At 41.3% G+C, this 16,259-nt stretch overlaps 1 protein-coding gene across 6 annotated transcripts in view; it reads right to left on the bottom strand.

Moving 5' to 3' along the window:
• Nucleotides 1–10,368, bottom strand: part of CTNNB1 (catenin beta 1) — a 48,759-nt gene extending 38,391 nt beyond the window's left edge. For 3 of the 6 annotated variants that reach the window (XM_005222525.5, XM_059879801.1, XM_005222524.5), the window contains exon 1: nt 10,203–10,368. The gene's annotated coding sequence lies outside the window, so the exon portion shown is untranslated. Of the gene's footprint in view, nt 1–8,834; nt 9,561–9,639; nt 9,713–10,202 lie in introns of those variants that run through there. The other 3 variants (NM_001076141.1, XM_059879803.1, XM_024982935.2) reach the window with 3 other exon arrangements.
• Between the last annotated feature and the right edge of the window lie 5,891 nt (nt 10,369–16,259).

The following is a 16,259-nucleotide window of genomic DNA, read 5'->3' as shown; positions in this document are numbered from 1 at the left end:
TTCAAGGTGTCTTATTCAAAAGAGAAGCAGACTGGGTGCATGAAAGGGGAAACAAGAAGAAAAGATTTTTTTAAAACGGGGACAAAGATCATGCAAACTCACAGAAGGAAAAATCAAGGATGCAAGAGAAGGTAGAAAGAGTTAAATTCTTGAGAGCAAGAAGGCATGGGATCTAGTATAGAAGTGAGCTGGTTGTCCTCATCTCTGAACACTACAGTTTGTCCATAAATGACAGAGAAGGTGAATGGCACAGTCATAGATGTGAGAGCATACAGGAAATCTTCCAATTATTCGACATGCTTTGTGAAACAGAAAGCAAGGGAGACATATGGGGGAGGAAGTATTGGGAGGTTTGAGAAGGAAAAGACACAGTCATAAGGAAAGATGAACTCAGAGACCAAAGACCACTGGGCATGAAGTCAGGGAGGGACAAGGTTGTTGAGAGTTGAGTAGAAGTGAGGGTGAGGGATACCGAAAAGCTTTGACAGAGTGAAGTTATCTGTCACTGAAGAGCTGTTGGAATTAGGGTGGCTGAATCAGACAGAAAAATAAGGCTCCTGGAGGAGAGGAAACCAAGGAACTAAGAGGTCAGAATATTGGAGGCATCCTCTATATCAATGTTACTCAAAGTACCAGACCACAACACCCTATGGAGCTTGTGTCAGATTATAGAAACCAACACACTGCTTCTTTCATCAAAAAAATTTTGGTACCAAAAAAAAAGTCAGGTGAACTAAACACTGAACTTAGTGACATAGTCGAGTTACTTTCTGGCACAAACTACTTACTGCAATTCATACTGTAACAGTTCTCAGAGCGTGGGACATTTTGAGTAGCACTTGTCTACACAAACGTTGGTATCACCAAGAATTATAACAGAAATAAAGATGACAGTGAGCCAGGAGACAAGTGTTCAAGGAAGTAGGGGAATGAACCAGGAAAGTTGGTAATGACTAAGATAACGAAAGTAGCAGGTGGTAATAATTTGATGGCATGAGAGTCAAAGCTGAAAGTTTTGGAAAAGAATGGTCAAGAAGTGACAATGAGGAACAAAGAGGACACTTCCTCCACCTTCTGGTTCACCAATAAAAGGTGCACAGGAAGAGCAAACACTCACCACCTGAGAGAGCTGCAAGGTCAGTAGCAATATGGGGAGAAGCTAGGCTATAGCTGGAGCAAGAAAAAGTAAACATTCTCAGAAAAGACTGACAATAAAAAGGATGTGCTGAAGACTATGAGTTCTAGACAATGAATGGATTCCAAGAGATGATAAAATGTGGGAAATGGAGAGCCAAAACAGCAATGGGATCCAAACCTGGGAAGATAAGGGTAATACATACAGAACAGAAGCATAACTAAAGGAACCAAGTCCTAAAAAAGTCATGTGTCAGGACTGGCCTCTGACTAGAATATAACGCTTCAATATAACGATGGACCCTCCATGCAGACTGATAATAGAAGGCGAAGCAATTCCTGCTTGCTTAGTTTCTCATGGGGGAATGGGGGTTAGTTTGAGGAGCAAAGAAAAGGTTAAACAGTCTTCCTATCTTCGCACTTTGAAGAGAAATGTAATATGATCTGGTGTATAATGGCAATAAGGAGAAGCCTAAGGCCCTTCAGCATACAGTCAGGGCATTCTTCAAGCATGATTCAAGAATGTAAGTATTCTTACAAAAGAAAATATCTATTTCAGTATTTTAATTATCATTACTCTGCCTTATGAATGACTCCCAGATTTCTCATCTCCTAATCTAGCCTCTTTTCATTCTATGGGGAATAGACTGGCTGGCACTCTGATTTAGGACCTATGAAAAAATGACAGCAGAATTAAGGCAGAAAATAGTGACCTAGGGACAACTATTATATATAACATGAATTTTACCTTGTAAATGGATCACAGAGGACATTTATAACTAAAAGTCAGAACAATATAAACCTCATTTCATATCATGTGGCTTTTCCAACTAAACGAACTCTAAATGAAACAACTTTAAAATAAAGTGAAGTACCAGAAAGACTAAATTTATGAATGTATCTAGAGAGTAGTACATCAACTTACTATGTTCCCTATGTAACATTTATTGTCTACTTTCCCTTGTGGCTCAGTTGGTAAAGAATCCACCTGCAATGTGGGAAATCTGGGTTCAATTCCTAGGTTGGGAAGATCCCCTGGAGAAGAGAAAGGCTACCCACCCAGTACTGGGGCCTGGAGAATTCCATGGATTATATACGCAAAAAGTAGGACAAGACTGAGCGACTTCCACTTTGTATCTAAATGAACTGTTGAATATAAAGTAAAGTTTGACATTGCTACATTCTTTCAGTGGCTCAGAAAGATTCTAAGTGTCTACCTCAGCACTTCTACACAACAGAAAGGATACCACTTAGAAACATCCAGAGTTAACTGGATTGAGAAATGTTTCCAAGAAACCCGTGTTCCTCAGGTACACCCGTCATTCATCTAATACACAGATAACTCCAAAGACATACTCACTCACTACACCCTTCTCTGCAAACCACTGAATTATACTTCAGGGTTGGGGGTAGGGGGGAGGCTTTTACAACAGCCACCCCTCCATGAAGCAAATGAAAATCATTAAGATCACCGTCAAATTGCATTTAAGAAAGTTTGCAGTAAATCTACCTTCTCACATTTTTATACAGATAATGTACAATAAAGTATGAAAAAATACATGTCAAGTATTTCAGTCATCATAAACCTGTTCAGAGCAACTTAGCAGGCACCCTGTAGCACGTGCACATCTTTTACTTCCAAGTCAGATCAGCTGCCAGCATGAAAGACAAGATTTACCACAGCTATCACCTGTGTGCCATGTGGACTGATGAACTTCAAATTAAACAGGTTAAAAATATCTCCCCAACCCCCAGATTTTTTAACTAACACACCTGTTAAATCAGTTAACAGGAAAATCAGTCCAGCAACAGGAGAGTTATGAAATTACAAGCAAAACAATGGGAATATTAACGAAGAAATAGATGGAAGTAAATAGGGGAGCAAATTGGCATTGCTATGAAGCAGCTTCACCTTAACAGCATCCATCCATATATCACACTTTTCAAACTATCTGGGGGTTGGGGACTCTTCAACAAGTTCAAAAGAAATCAGAGGCCGGAATTTTCTGGACTGTTACAAGAGAAACTTTACAGTGGCTCTGTAAAGTTATATGGGGATTGTGGAACAGGCCAAGGGGTGAGCACCTGGGACAAACGTGTTCTGAAAAGTCCACTGCTCAGTTTGGCTTGCATTCTATACCATATCATATAAACACAACTGCAGTCAGCAGCACTATTTTCAGATGATACTTTTTAAAACCAATGTTGGCTTATGGTTTGTATTTTCAGTACCAAGATAGTAGGCCACTTAAACATGTAATCTAAAGACTAAATATACAACTTTTCAAACTGTGGAAATGAAGAATCTTGCCCTAGCAGCAAAAGACTTTACCAATATCTATTTGACTGCCTGCCTAAATTTATTCTGACCAGGGGATGGAATGGATTGGGAGATTGGGACTGCACTGCTGCTGCTGCTGCTAAGTCGCTTCAGTCGTGTCTGAATCTGTGCGATCCCATAGACGGCAGCCCACCAGGCTCCCCCGTCCCTGGGATTCTCCAGGCAAGAACACTGGAGTGGGTTGCCATTTCCTTCTCCAATGCATGAAAGTGGAAAGTGAAAGTGAAGTCTCTCAGTCATGTCTGACTCTTAGCGACCCCATGGACTGCAGCCTACCAGGCTCCTCCATCCATGGGATTTTCCAGGCAAGAGTACTGGAGTGGGGTGCCATTGCCTTCTCCTACTATGTACAAAATAGATAATACTACTATGTATAGAATGGATAACTAATGAAAACAGACTATACAGCTCAGGGAGCTCTACTTAATGCTCTGTGGTGACCTAAATGGGAAAGAAATCCAAAAACAGAGGGGATATACGTGTACGTACGGCTGATTCACTCCACGGTACACAACACGGTATAGCAACTATACTCATAAAAAATTTTAAAATATATTCTGATCAAATAGGAGTAAGCTATTACTTAAAAAAAAAAACTAACATTCAATTAATTTTTCATTATCTAAACTTTGTTTTTCAGTTTTAAATCTAGTCTGAAAAATAGATTATCACAGAAACGCAGACTTTAGCTGAAAACCAAGATGTGATTTAAAGACATCAATAAAACTTCAGGCTGATATGACTATTTACAGACAGCCAGAATTTGTCCAGCATTTTAAGCACCTTCAATGTTAAGTTTTAAGACCAAGAAAACACTTTAAAAACTATACTTAAGATGACCAAGTGATGAACAAGTTTGTTCTTTCTCCTCTTTTTCCTTGATCCAATCCATCTTAATTCTTAAGCTTTTTAAGTGCAGGTTTCACAGAGTTAATGATATGAACCTGCTTTAAGTTCCTAATCTGTTTATATAGTCAATTGATACAAGGCATTCTTAAAATGCCAAATATGAACCTAATGGTTTATCAAATCTTTATTTACTAAGTTATGAAAGTAAAAATGGTATTCAGTTGTGTCAATATGTATATATAGAGACAAAGATACAGAATTGTACTACTTCAGTCACTTAATAGAATCATCATTAAAAAAAACAAACACTGTACTCCAAATGGTTCACTGCAGATGTCACAAACTGGCAGATCCTGCCAATAGGTGTATTTAATTTGTGTTAAAATGTCTTAAAACATGAATTTCACCTACCAACATGTGCAAATCATGTGTGTGCTACATTGCTTCAGTAGTGTCAGACTCTTTGTGACCCTATGGACTTTAGCCAACCAGTCTCCTCTGTCCATGGGATTCTCCAGGCAAGAATAACGGAGTGGGTTACCATTTCCTCCTCCAGGAGATCTTCCCAACTCAGGGATCAAACCCACAGCTTGTGCAACTCCTGCATCCCAGGCAGATTCTTTACTGCTGAGCCACCAAGCCCCATTGGTGCAAATCATGAGATGCACATTAATCCATATTTCCTGCTTCTCTTAGAAGAAAGAAAAAATTCAGATGATGTGGAAACCTAAACGGCTTTCCACACAATGGCTGCAGCTGAAGATTGGCTTAGATGGGACATATGTTCTCTTAATTTGTTGTAGTTCACAGGGGCCCAGTGAGCCCATACCTGCTTGGAGATACTGAGTAGCTACTCCCACTGGGATGCAAGATCAATCCTATATGGTTTGTGACAGAGATCTTAGTCACTTATATTGTTTGTCAAATTGTTGCATGAAGATAAGTGGCCGATTTCAAGAGATAAATTAGGTCCCTAACAGGCAGAACTTTTTTAAAGATGTACACAGTTTTCAAGAGAACTTTCAAATCTACTCTGTTCTCATAAAAATCTTTGAAACTGGAACACAAGCTATTTGACCTTGATTTAGTAAATGATGAAAATAATAGTTACGGACTTGGACATTACTTATTCCATACATGATCCTTTATGAAGGATCACAACCCATTCTGAAATATAAAACAGCTGAGGCATTCTTGCCTTATGTTTTTAAAAAGATACAACAATAATACATTATTTAAATAGTCAAAAATCATTATCAATGTTTCCACAAAATTATACTAAATTTCAGAGCAAAATGGAGCAGTAAGTGATATGGTCATTTTCCCTCCCTACTCAATTAACTTTTAAACTTCATTTCAACCACCTATTTATGGAAAACATACAAAGGTAAAAACATTTTTTCTAAGCTGAGTATTTTCCATAAAAATGACCATTTGACTTCTAAAAGCTATTTTTAAATGGGTTTTATTCCTGTTATTAATCAGAATCTGATTTGAAATAAGCATTTTCATAAAATAATGCTACTAACAGAAATAGCAAGAACTGTACACAGGAGTGTGGAGGAGTTTTTATTGGAGAATTTAAAGGTCAAAATATGGGAACAGTGCATCAAAGCACTATACAAATGTATACTCTACACAAATGCCTGCAGTCACTAGGCATTATACTCTGGAGTTCACATAAGTTGACTCAACCAGCTTTGTTGATAACCAATTCTTAACAGACATAATATTCTTTGTTGATAACCAATTCTTAACAGACATAATATTGAAAATGTAACCAAGTTGAAGACTTACTTCAGTTTTATTGTATAAGAAATTTTAGACAAATTGATAATTCACTTTTTTGTTAACTTTATCTGAGAATCTTAGTTTCTAAAATTCATTAATATGGCTGTTTTAGGATCTAGGTGTAAGTGTGGTCACTCAGCCATGTCTGACTCTTTTTGACCCTATGGGTTGCAGCGCGCCAGGCTCCTCTGTCCATGGGATTCTCCAGGCGAGAGCACTGGAGTGGATAGCCATTCTCTTCTACAGGGTATCTTTTCCAACCCAAGCACTGAACCTGGGTCTCCTGCATCGCAGGTGGATTCTTTACCATCTGAGCCATCAGGGAAGCCCAGACACTAGGATGTTTAGATTAAGTTTTTGGTTTATAATTATATTTAAGCAGAACTTCCTACAAAAAGTGACAGAATTTAACTCCTGATTTAACTCTTGACCTTTCTCCTGCAAATAATGGCTGAGATGACATGTTCTAAAGCCAATCTTTTAACTAACAATAATAATATGAACATCCTATTCTAGAATTGAAGTTTTCTTGACTGATGCTTTCTCACCAAAACTATTCATAAATATATTTCACACAAATTTTATGAGGGGGAAAAAAATCACCAGCATTACATTATATCCACTGGAGGGCACTCAATGTGACCAAAGCATGCAATGAAAACATGCCCTGACGCTATCGTCACTCAGCTGCATCAGGTTTGAGGAGACTTTGAGGCTGGAGAATAGTATCTTTTAAAAGAAAAGATGCTCACAATTAGCAAGATAGTTAATCTCTAAAAAGGGTTGCTAACATGACTGATTCTTTTATAAGAGCTTCTTTTTCCTTAGGGAGCAGATTTAAATACATGCTTCAGGGATACAGGGTTCAGGCCTCAACAGAAGTATCTAGATTTCAAACCTGGTCAAGCTCAGACTTGCATACAACACAAAAGCAGCATTCTTAAGTAAACAGAGGAAATAAAGAACTTTCTCCAGAGTTTAAGTGATTAAGAACTACACAAGGTAACTCCTACTCATTTTCAAGCAATACAACAAATCACATATTTTCCTTTCCTGGAACTTACAAAATATATATTTATTTTAGCCCATTAGCCTGGTTATCTATCAAGACACAATTAGAACAGTATTACATAAACAATAATCTGTTAAAAGAATGAAGACTGATTTTGCAAATCAGTCTTCTCTCAATGAGGGTCCAAGAGGCAAAAGATACAAGCTCTGGACTAACATAAGTAGCTACTAGTCTATGTTTTACTACTTACTTTTAAGATACAAAAATGCTTTTACTCAAACTGTTTCAACAAAAGATATCATATTCCCAACAAAAAGAGAGCTACAAGAACACAGCTAAGTTAATACAACTAGTGTTTTCACAACCAAAGTCACAAGTCAACATGCACCACAAAAGAGTTGTTAATACTTTTTATTACAAGTTTGTCCTGCTCTAAAAGCATTCATCCTTTCTGCCCTGGGCTGGCAATCAAGCATGCTTCCAACCAAGCTCAAAGTACATACTTAAAATTTACCACCTACTCCTCTGCAGTTATTATCAGCAACTAGTAAACCATAAAAGAGAAACAAAATCTCATTATAACTGGATGCTATATTGTTTCATTTCAATAACACAAAAGTTTCATTTGGCTGAAGATACTACAAACAACCTATCTCTGGGATTTTAATTTCACTGCTACTTACAAGAATAAAAGAGTGAGATTCAAATTTTTGAATTCTCCATGTCCCTAGTTTCAACAATACTTACACTCTTCTTTCCACTCCTCCCAACAATGAAACAGGCTGTCTGCATATAGCTTTCGCAAGAACCAAATCTCAAAACACTCTTACAGAAATTAGCCTACTTCAAGTTTTCTCTTCCTATTTGGGGAGTGGAGGAGGGAAGTGTATATGAAAAGAAAAATATACAACTTCATTTATATGGATAATTTTATTCCATTTATCACTAGTAACAGTAAGAAGCTCAATCTGGTTTCAGTTTTAATATTGGAATCTACATAATTATCTTGGTAAAGAATATGTTTAAAAAGAAAACTTCTGGACACTTACTGTCACTTGAACACTACTAAATGTTTTACTTTTTTTAAGTCACCTTTTAAAATTTGGTTTTTCTTGAAAGCAATTTTAAATGACTGCTCTAGCTTCTGGGAAAATCAGCCCAGAACTCCGCAAGGACTCTAAGTTACATGCTATACTAACTAAACTTTGCAGCACAGTTTTTTAATTTCCCCCTCAAGGACTTCAGACTTGAATAGTCTCAGCATTCCTTTAATCCTATAGAATAGTCTCCTGGAAGTTTTTCAAGTTACTGTTGCAATCACTTTAGGGCCTTGTACATGGCCTTCAGAACAAAGACTAGGTCAAAGTAATGAATATTGGACGCAAATTAATCAAATTTCATGAAAAGATATTAGCAAACATTATGGCACCTTTTTTTTTAAACCCAGAGTTTTGTGCGCTTAAATGTAAAAATAAAATAAATGAAGCAGCCGCCTTAGTTCAGACCGAAAAAAATGCCTCCCAAACAAAAGTTTGTCACTAATCTAAGCAGATATTAAACAGAAACATTAACAAACAAACAAAAAAAGGTCAAGCTATGTCCAGTATCTCTTAAGACAACACGTTAACAGGAAGATAGCCGAAGGTACTGAATGTACACCAAGAGACAGAATGAAACGGCTTCCCAAGTTCCAGACAAAATACTTACAACTTAGCCATCTGAAAAACAGCAGCCCAGACTTTATCAAAGGCGAGCCGTCTCTTCAAGCTGCTGTCTAGTCTAAGCCACCACTATTCACGACACAAAGCTCTCGTTTCACTAAAACCACTCCTCGATTTCCTTTTGCCGACCTCTGCATACCAGCAGACCAGTCTCCCTTCATTCACCACTCACAAACCCGGGGTGGGGGTGGGGGGAGACCACAGATGTCTGGAAGATACAAAGTAGGAGACAATGTTCCCTCCAACACCGAAAAGAAAACGAAGCAAACAGCTACACCCGACTGGCAAAGCTTTCAAGTTTAGTGGACTCAGGAAAAGGCTGTGAAAAGCGAACTTTGAAAGTCTCAGTTCCAAGTCCTCTCTCCAGACAAAACACGGAACGAAGTTGCAACGCTTGAATTTCCTGCGGGCCATTTCGTAGCGAAGGGAAAATTCACCCCGCTGGAAAGTGCTCTCAAAATCAAGCTTAGTTGCTGTGAAACTATTTGAATAAAGAATCTCCAGGAACACAATTCTCGAAGCAGTCGCAGGCTGAGTCCTGTGGGTCACTTGATAAGAGACAGTAAGCCAGCCGCCCTCGCCCTTATTTTTCCCAGGACCTCCCTAGCACGCCCGCTTTCACTCACCTGCACCGTACAAGAAAATGTAGGTGCAAGATATGTATTTTTATCTGTGCAAATCCTCCTGGCGCATCGCACCTTCTGCACTAACAGTTTGGATCCTCTAAGGTTTAAAGTTGCTCCGATTTAAACGAGCGCACTCACACCGGCAGGCCATTAAAAATCACTAACCTCTTATTAACCCTCGAAAAAATTTGTCCTTAAGCACGAAAGAAGGAACCTGGAGATAGGACCTCACGTGGCGTCCCAGGCCCAGCGCCCGCACCCCAACTCCCCGCGGAGGCCGGGAAGGCGGAGTCCCCCGTCCCCACCCCGCCCCCCACCCCGGCCCCGGCGCATCCCGAGGCGCAGGGTCCCTCCCCCAAACTCAGCCGCGGCCTGAGCCCGGGACGGAAACCACAGCCCCCTCCACCCACCCGCCCACCCCGCTGGCCACCCGACCTCTCGGACGCGCCCTCGCGGCGCCCCCTCCCCGAAAGCGGCACCCCCACGGCCCCCGAAGGAGCCGCGCGACCGGAACCGGGCCCGGCCGCCGCCCTCCGCCCCCCGGGCGCGGTCCGCCTCTGCCGGCGACCCCAGCCCACACGCCCCTCCCCGCTCCCCACCCCGGGGCCTCGGGCTGCGCCGGGTCCGGCTCCCAGCCGCCGCCGGGACCGTGCTCCCGCGACGAAGTTTGGTTCCGAAGCGGGAACGGGAGCAGCCCCAGACGGGTAAGGAAAGGAGCGCCCAAGCACCTCAGGGGAACAGGTTCCTCCCGCGGCGGGAGTCCGACCGTCCTCGGCCTGCGTTGGCGGCTTGACGGGGACCGGAGCTGCTCCTCGGACCTTGCTCCGTCTCCGCCTCCCCTCGCTCTTCGCTCTCGGGGCCGGGCTAGCGCGGCTGCCACAGACCGAGAGGCTTAAAATGGCGCCGCACAAGGAGCTCTTATAAGTCGCGCAGGATTCAGTGTATCCTGCCGCCAGCGGCGCAGCGCGGAGCGTTCCGCCGCGCGGGGACAAGGGGCGGGGCGCGGGCGCGCGGCGGAAAGTAGTCCCCGCGCCGCGGAGCCGCCCGCCGCCGCCGCCGTCCGCCAGCCCGGGGCAGGGGCGGGGCGCCCGCGCTCTGCGGGCGCTCTCCCAGGTTGAGGCTGGCGCTGCCCCGCCGCGCGGTACTGGAGGGCGGCCCGCCAGGGCGCGGTAGTCCGAGTCAGGGAGGCGCGGGTCTCCGCGAGCCGGGGTGGGCTGGAGGGAGGGCGACACCGGTATTCTCCACTGTCCCAAGCCCGACGCCCCGGCCTCGCGCACTCCCCGGGCCATGAGAACAGATGCGGGGCTGGCAGCGCGCTGCCGGCTACCCGCGGGAGGCGGCATCGGGACCCCGGCCCTGCAGGGCAGGCGGCACACGTCCCGGGAGGGTGAAAGTTCAGGGCCAGGGTGGCGGCGGCGATGCCGGAGCTGAGGTCTGGGCCCACCCGCTCTGGACTCTGCCGGGCGCCGCCGCCGCCGTGCTCCCGGTCAGGGGACCCCGGCGCGTTCGTGCTTCCGCTGCCGTTGCAGTCTGGGCCCCACGCTCTCTGCAGGACTTGGCTCGCAGCCGAGCCGCACATCACCTCAGAGCCCCCCACGGTCCGGATCGTGGATCTCGCATCCCTACCGGCTGTTCATCTTGAATCTGGGAATGAAGCACCCGGCCGAGCCGCCGGCTTTCCCCGCTCGTGAAGGCTGCGAACTCTCGTTAGAATAGGCGCCTAGCCCGCAATTCAACAAGTCCTTAGGAGTCCCTAACTGAACAAATGACTGATAGGCATGGACGAGCTTCACAACCCTGCCAACTAGGATAATTCTTAGTTTACATTTTTAACTGGTTCCACTTTGCTACTAAGTATCAGTATTTTGGGGGGGGGGTGGATTTTTCTTTCATTCTAAGTTCATTTCTAGGGTATTACTTATTTGAGAAATCCAAGTTCGTTGTTTATGTAAAGAGCTATCCATTAGGCAGCTTCTAATTTTTAAAAACTCATTTTCTATCCTTCAAAAAATTTTCTCATTCGTTTGAATAGGCTGGAGTTGGGTCTTCTTTTCCCTTGGAAATGTCTCCATTGTAATCAGCAGGTTTGGTGTTTGTCAAAGCTGAAACAATTATGATCGATTCACTTTCTCTAGTCTATTGTTAGATGCTTATTTTTCCTCCAAAACAATGGAGAGAGTACAAAAAGCAACAGTGGAAGTTATCTTGAGGCTTTTATCCTTGTAATTAATGCAGGCAAACAATAGGTCTTTATACATAGGTACAGCAGGAAACCCTCTCATTCAATTGTGGAGTAGCTTGTGCAGTTTTAGGTATAGCTAATGCTTCAGGGCCAACATGTTCTTTAAAAATTCAATTTTCCCCCTATCTTAATGATATTTTCTTATATACCAGTGATAATGTTAACTGCTGTCTAGCTGTAGTGGGCCCCTGCAGTGGAAAAAGTCCGCAGACTCAAATGATGTACAATGAGATCCATTGTCTACAATGACTTTCTCATTTGTGTCTTTGCTAGTAGTTCTGTAGAATTAAGAGTAGAGGATGGTTGTTAATCATCTGGTCACAATTTGAACTGATTGAGCAGAAAAAGATACTTTATCAAAGCAGTGTTTCTAATATAAACTTAAAAGTATCAATGGCATTTTTCAGGTACTGATCCCCAATGTTAATCTTCATATATGGAGTTAAAGAATATGCAGTTGATTAAAGTCATATATGTACAATCAGATGACTAATAAATACTAATTTTTTAACAGAGGTTTCCCTTTTCTGTGTTCAGTTTTTGCTTTTTGTTTTGCTGAACAAGGCACACCATTAAAACTGATTAAGAAATATTTACACCATTAGAACATCTAAAAGATAAAAACTCTCCTATATTCGTATTTCTCTTTTTAGATGACAAAATAATTGAAGCATTTCTCTATAATTTAGATATCTTAATCTAAATTTATAATTAATATTTAAAATCCCTAGTAATACTTCAAGCAAACACATGTTAGTAAAGGAAATGTAAAATTTTGCAACAATGCAACAAGCTATTTTTCACATCACATTTAAGTCTACTGAAGAACTACTGGGTAACTAGCACTCAGACAAATTAGTTGAATTTAACAAATTGCTCTGAATTTTTATTTGCTTCCCCCCCCCAAATAAAAATTGTTCCAATTGTCTCACCAAAAATATGAGATGAATAGCTTCTCTGAAATGAAGACAAATATTATCATTAAACCAAGAAGAAATACAAGCATCAAAATAGCTGAGGAGTTGGTGAAATGATTTTGTAAAAATGATGTTTAACAGCTGAACTTGGGTCATACATTCATAAAAAATACTTGGTTATCTTCTTACACATTTTCCTTCCAAAGCCAGCCACTTGAGTTTGACGTAAGTTAATCCATTTTGTGAAACTGCAGAGGACAAATGGTCCTAAATTTCAGGCTGTGTTCCTAGAAACCAAAAGGGTCTCCAGCTGGTTTAACAGAGAAAGTATTGCTTGTCATGATATCAGACCGTTGGCACACCCAGCAGTGGCTCCATGGAAGCTGAAGGAAGGCACAGCGTCCCTTCACTAAAATGTATGCCTTTGAATCACCTTTTAGGCAAAGAAATAAATGCCCAGATTGTTTTTGCACTTCGGACAGAAACGCTGATCAAGGCGACATTGTCAAGAAGGCCCGTTTACTTTTCAAGATGGTTAAATCTATCAGATCCACTAATTAAACATTTATTGAACGCTAAAACAATGAGCTTCCTTTAGAGAGAAAGAAATGGATGCTTGGCTCCTTTTGATGAGGACCCCTAAATGAATGTATAACTGTGATTGTTAATAAGCCCTCCTTGAAAAGAAACAGAAACAGTAGAAAACAGTGAAATGAGGGTGTGGTCTCTTCTGGACAATCTGAATCTCCTTGGGAAGAATCCTCTCCCCGCAGAAAGGTAAGACGAAATAATATTGATATGCTTATAAACAATGAACGCCAACTCTCTAAGAAGGCTGGCTCAAAAATTTTGCTTTTCAGACAACCTGCAAAGACTGGACAGAAATTAGAATCAGCCTTTTCATTTAGCAATTCATCAAGTGGGCTCTTTATGGATTGGGGCTTTTGATTTGCAATCCATCATCTCAGGGTTCAGTGTTATCTTTTGATTTCTTTCCAGCTGAACAGGCTAAGTAGTTGTAAATACCTCATGTCAGACTACATGGTTGGCTATTCTCGCACACAGAAGTCATCTAGGAACCCACTGGGCAAATTCGGCAGAAAGTCACTGTGGAAAGCTTGTGTCTGGTGTGCACTGCGGAACGAGGGAGGGGCAGTGAAGGTGGTGGGAGGCGATGGCCATGGTGGTGGCGTGGCAGCAGCCGTGGTAGTTATGTTCATGGCCGCTTCAGATGTGCCAGGCACACTTTTCGTGCTTGGAGTTATGTGTTCTGCAGGCCTTCACTAGTTTGACACAACAGTCTTTGCCATACTAAGGAAGTACTTTCTAATGCTACCATAGATAGAAAGTGTAAGGAGAAGTAATGGAGACATCATCCATGATATTCAAAGAGCACAAAGGTATGTTTCTCAATGTTTCTAAGAACTAAGACAAATACCGCTGCATTGCTATAAAATCATGCTTTGGAGACATAAACCGCCCCCCTCCCCACAAACACACACATATACACACACCCTCCTCTATTAAAAATTTCAAAATGGTTGCAGATATTTCATTCACGAGAAGGTTAAAGGCGTTTCCCATCGAAAGAAGGATTAACTTACCGGAGGATTCTGGGACTGCAGATGTATACTGCGGCAAAATCCTAAATTCATCGAAAAAAATCATTTCTGGACTCCAGCTGCTAAAAATAATGGAATTATAGTAAATCATGGATAAGATTATAACATGCCATTTGCACATTCCAAACTGTTCAGGAAAAAGAAAACAATTCTTTTCTTTTAACTCATTTCTTAAACAATGCAAATTTTAAAGTAGCTTTTCCTTTCCAGAGCACGCAGCGCCATGAAATCGATAATTTTTGATCTTTCGGTTAGTAGGCAACATGGTGAGCTATTGCAGAGGCTGCAGGCAGCAGACATGTTCTTGTCAGCTAAAAAAATTTTCATATTGTTTTTGAATCCATTGAGATTTGTAGATGTGATACCACCGGGTTTTTTGTTTTAGCTTGCACTTAGGCTATAGGGACGCAAACCCTCAGTTTATCGACATATCCAGGTCTATCGCTTTATATATATTAAAAACAGGGAGTCTTACTGGATCTTAAACAAAAAATTATGTAAAAGGAGTGGCTGGTGTGATTATAATCCCATCATGCAGGGTCCACGGTTCCCATTTAGTGAAATTTCGCAGAGGGCAACTTCTTAAGAACATCCCTGCTGTGCAGAGTGAAAAGCATGAACAAACCAAAGACAGAATTCATCTGTGTTTATATTTTACAAACAATGAAAAACCTACTCTTTGTATGCCTTTTTTTCCCCCACCTTATTATTTCATGAAAACTGCAGCATTTTCCCCGCCCCCATCCAAACACTCACCACCCCAGCACTGCAGTATTCCGCCCCTCTGTTGCTTCTCCTTCGTCTTCTTTTTCGCTTTCACAAATTCTGCACGCGCCATCTTTGTGTGGGGTGATCCTTTGCTAATTTCAGTTACCCATTCTCTCACAAATCGGTTCAGAAATAGAAAATTATAGTGTGCTGTGGGGCTTAATTTGCCTAAATTTCTTCCAGCCTTCCCTTCTGACACAGAAACAGGGAAACAACGGGGGGGGGAGGTGGTGGCAAAAAAAAATAGAGATTTCTATTATTGCCATAACCTGTTGTATACAGTGGTGATAAAAAATATTATGAACATAATAGCAACAGCTGCAGCCTAAATAGAAGCTATGAGATAATTAATGTGCTACAACAAATTAATTTGCTGCAGGTGCCTCTGCTGTGAACTGAGTAACCCATGCCATAGAAAGTCTAAATAAAATGATTCCCCCCCAGATAAAAAGAAATACAGAGCCAAATGTCTTGTTCAGTAAATATTATGTGTGCCTATTGTAAAAAAAAAAAAAAATGCTCCCCAGCCTCTTTCCCCCATCCCCTACCAACATATCTCAAATGGTTTAGTCATCTGTGGGTAAGGGTGCAGTTGGATCTGTGTGTATATTTATAAGTGTGTATGTATACAGGTATACATGGCTTTCTTAAACATGTGGAGGTTTGATGCTATGTCTTATTTGGAAAATGTATGGACCAGCTATAGATTTCTTTTTAAAAATCAGCAATAGTTCATAATAGTTAAGAACTCCATTGGTTTTAAAACAAAAATTAGTGTATTCATGTGTATAGCCAGAAGGAAAATAACAGGGATGAGCTGTACCCCATCTTTTAAAAATAATTAATCTATTTTTAAAATCATCTTACAAAAAAAAAGAAATGTGTTTGTAGTGTGGCACTCTTCATTGATGAGAGACTTTTTTTTTTTTTTTTAACTCTCATTTGCTGTCAAGTTGAGTGTTTATGGAGAACGGTTGCTGGTTATATCACAAGTGTGTTCCAGAAATACACTGAATCAGAGAGGGCAGTGTGGACAGGGCCTGGAGAAGGTCACAGTGCCAGAAGCAAATGTCCATTTTCCCTTTTGCACCACTCAGCAAAAAATAACTTTAAGCCTAGAAAAGTGGGAAAACATATAGATTGATTTTTTTAACCACTTGACAAAAAAAAAAAATTCTCTTTGAGTAAGGATACAGTCATTTCTGAGTTTTCTCCCAATAATGCTACCGAAAGAAA

Source organism: Bos taurus, chromosome 22, assembly GCF_002263795.3.
Source record: "Bos taurus isolate L1 Dominette 01449 registration number 42190680 breed Hereford chromosome 22, ARS-UCD2.0, whole genome shotgun sequence".
Classification (NCBI taxonomy): domain Eukaryota; kingdom Metazoa; phylum Chordata; class Mammalia; order Artiodactyla; family Bovidae; genus Bos; species Bos taurus.
The sequence above is the reverse complement of the archived record's forward strand: the minus strand, read 5'-3'. Positions and strand labels throughout refer to the sequence as shown.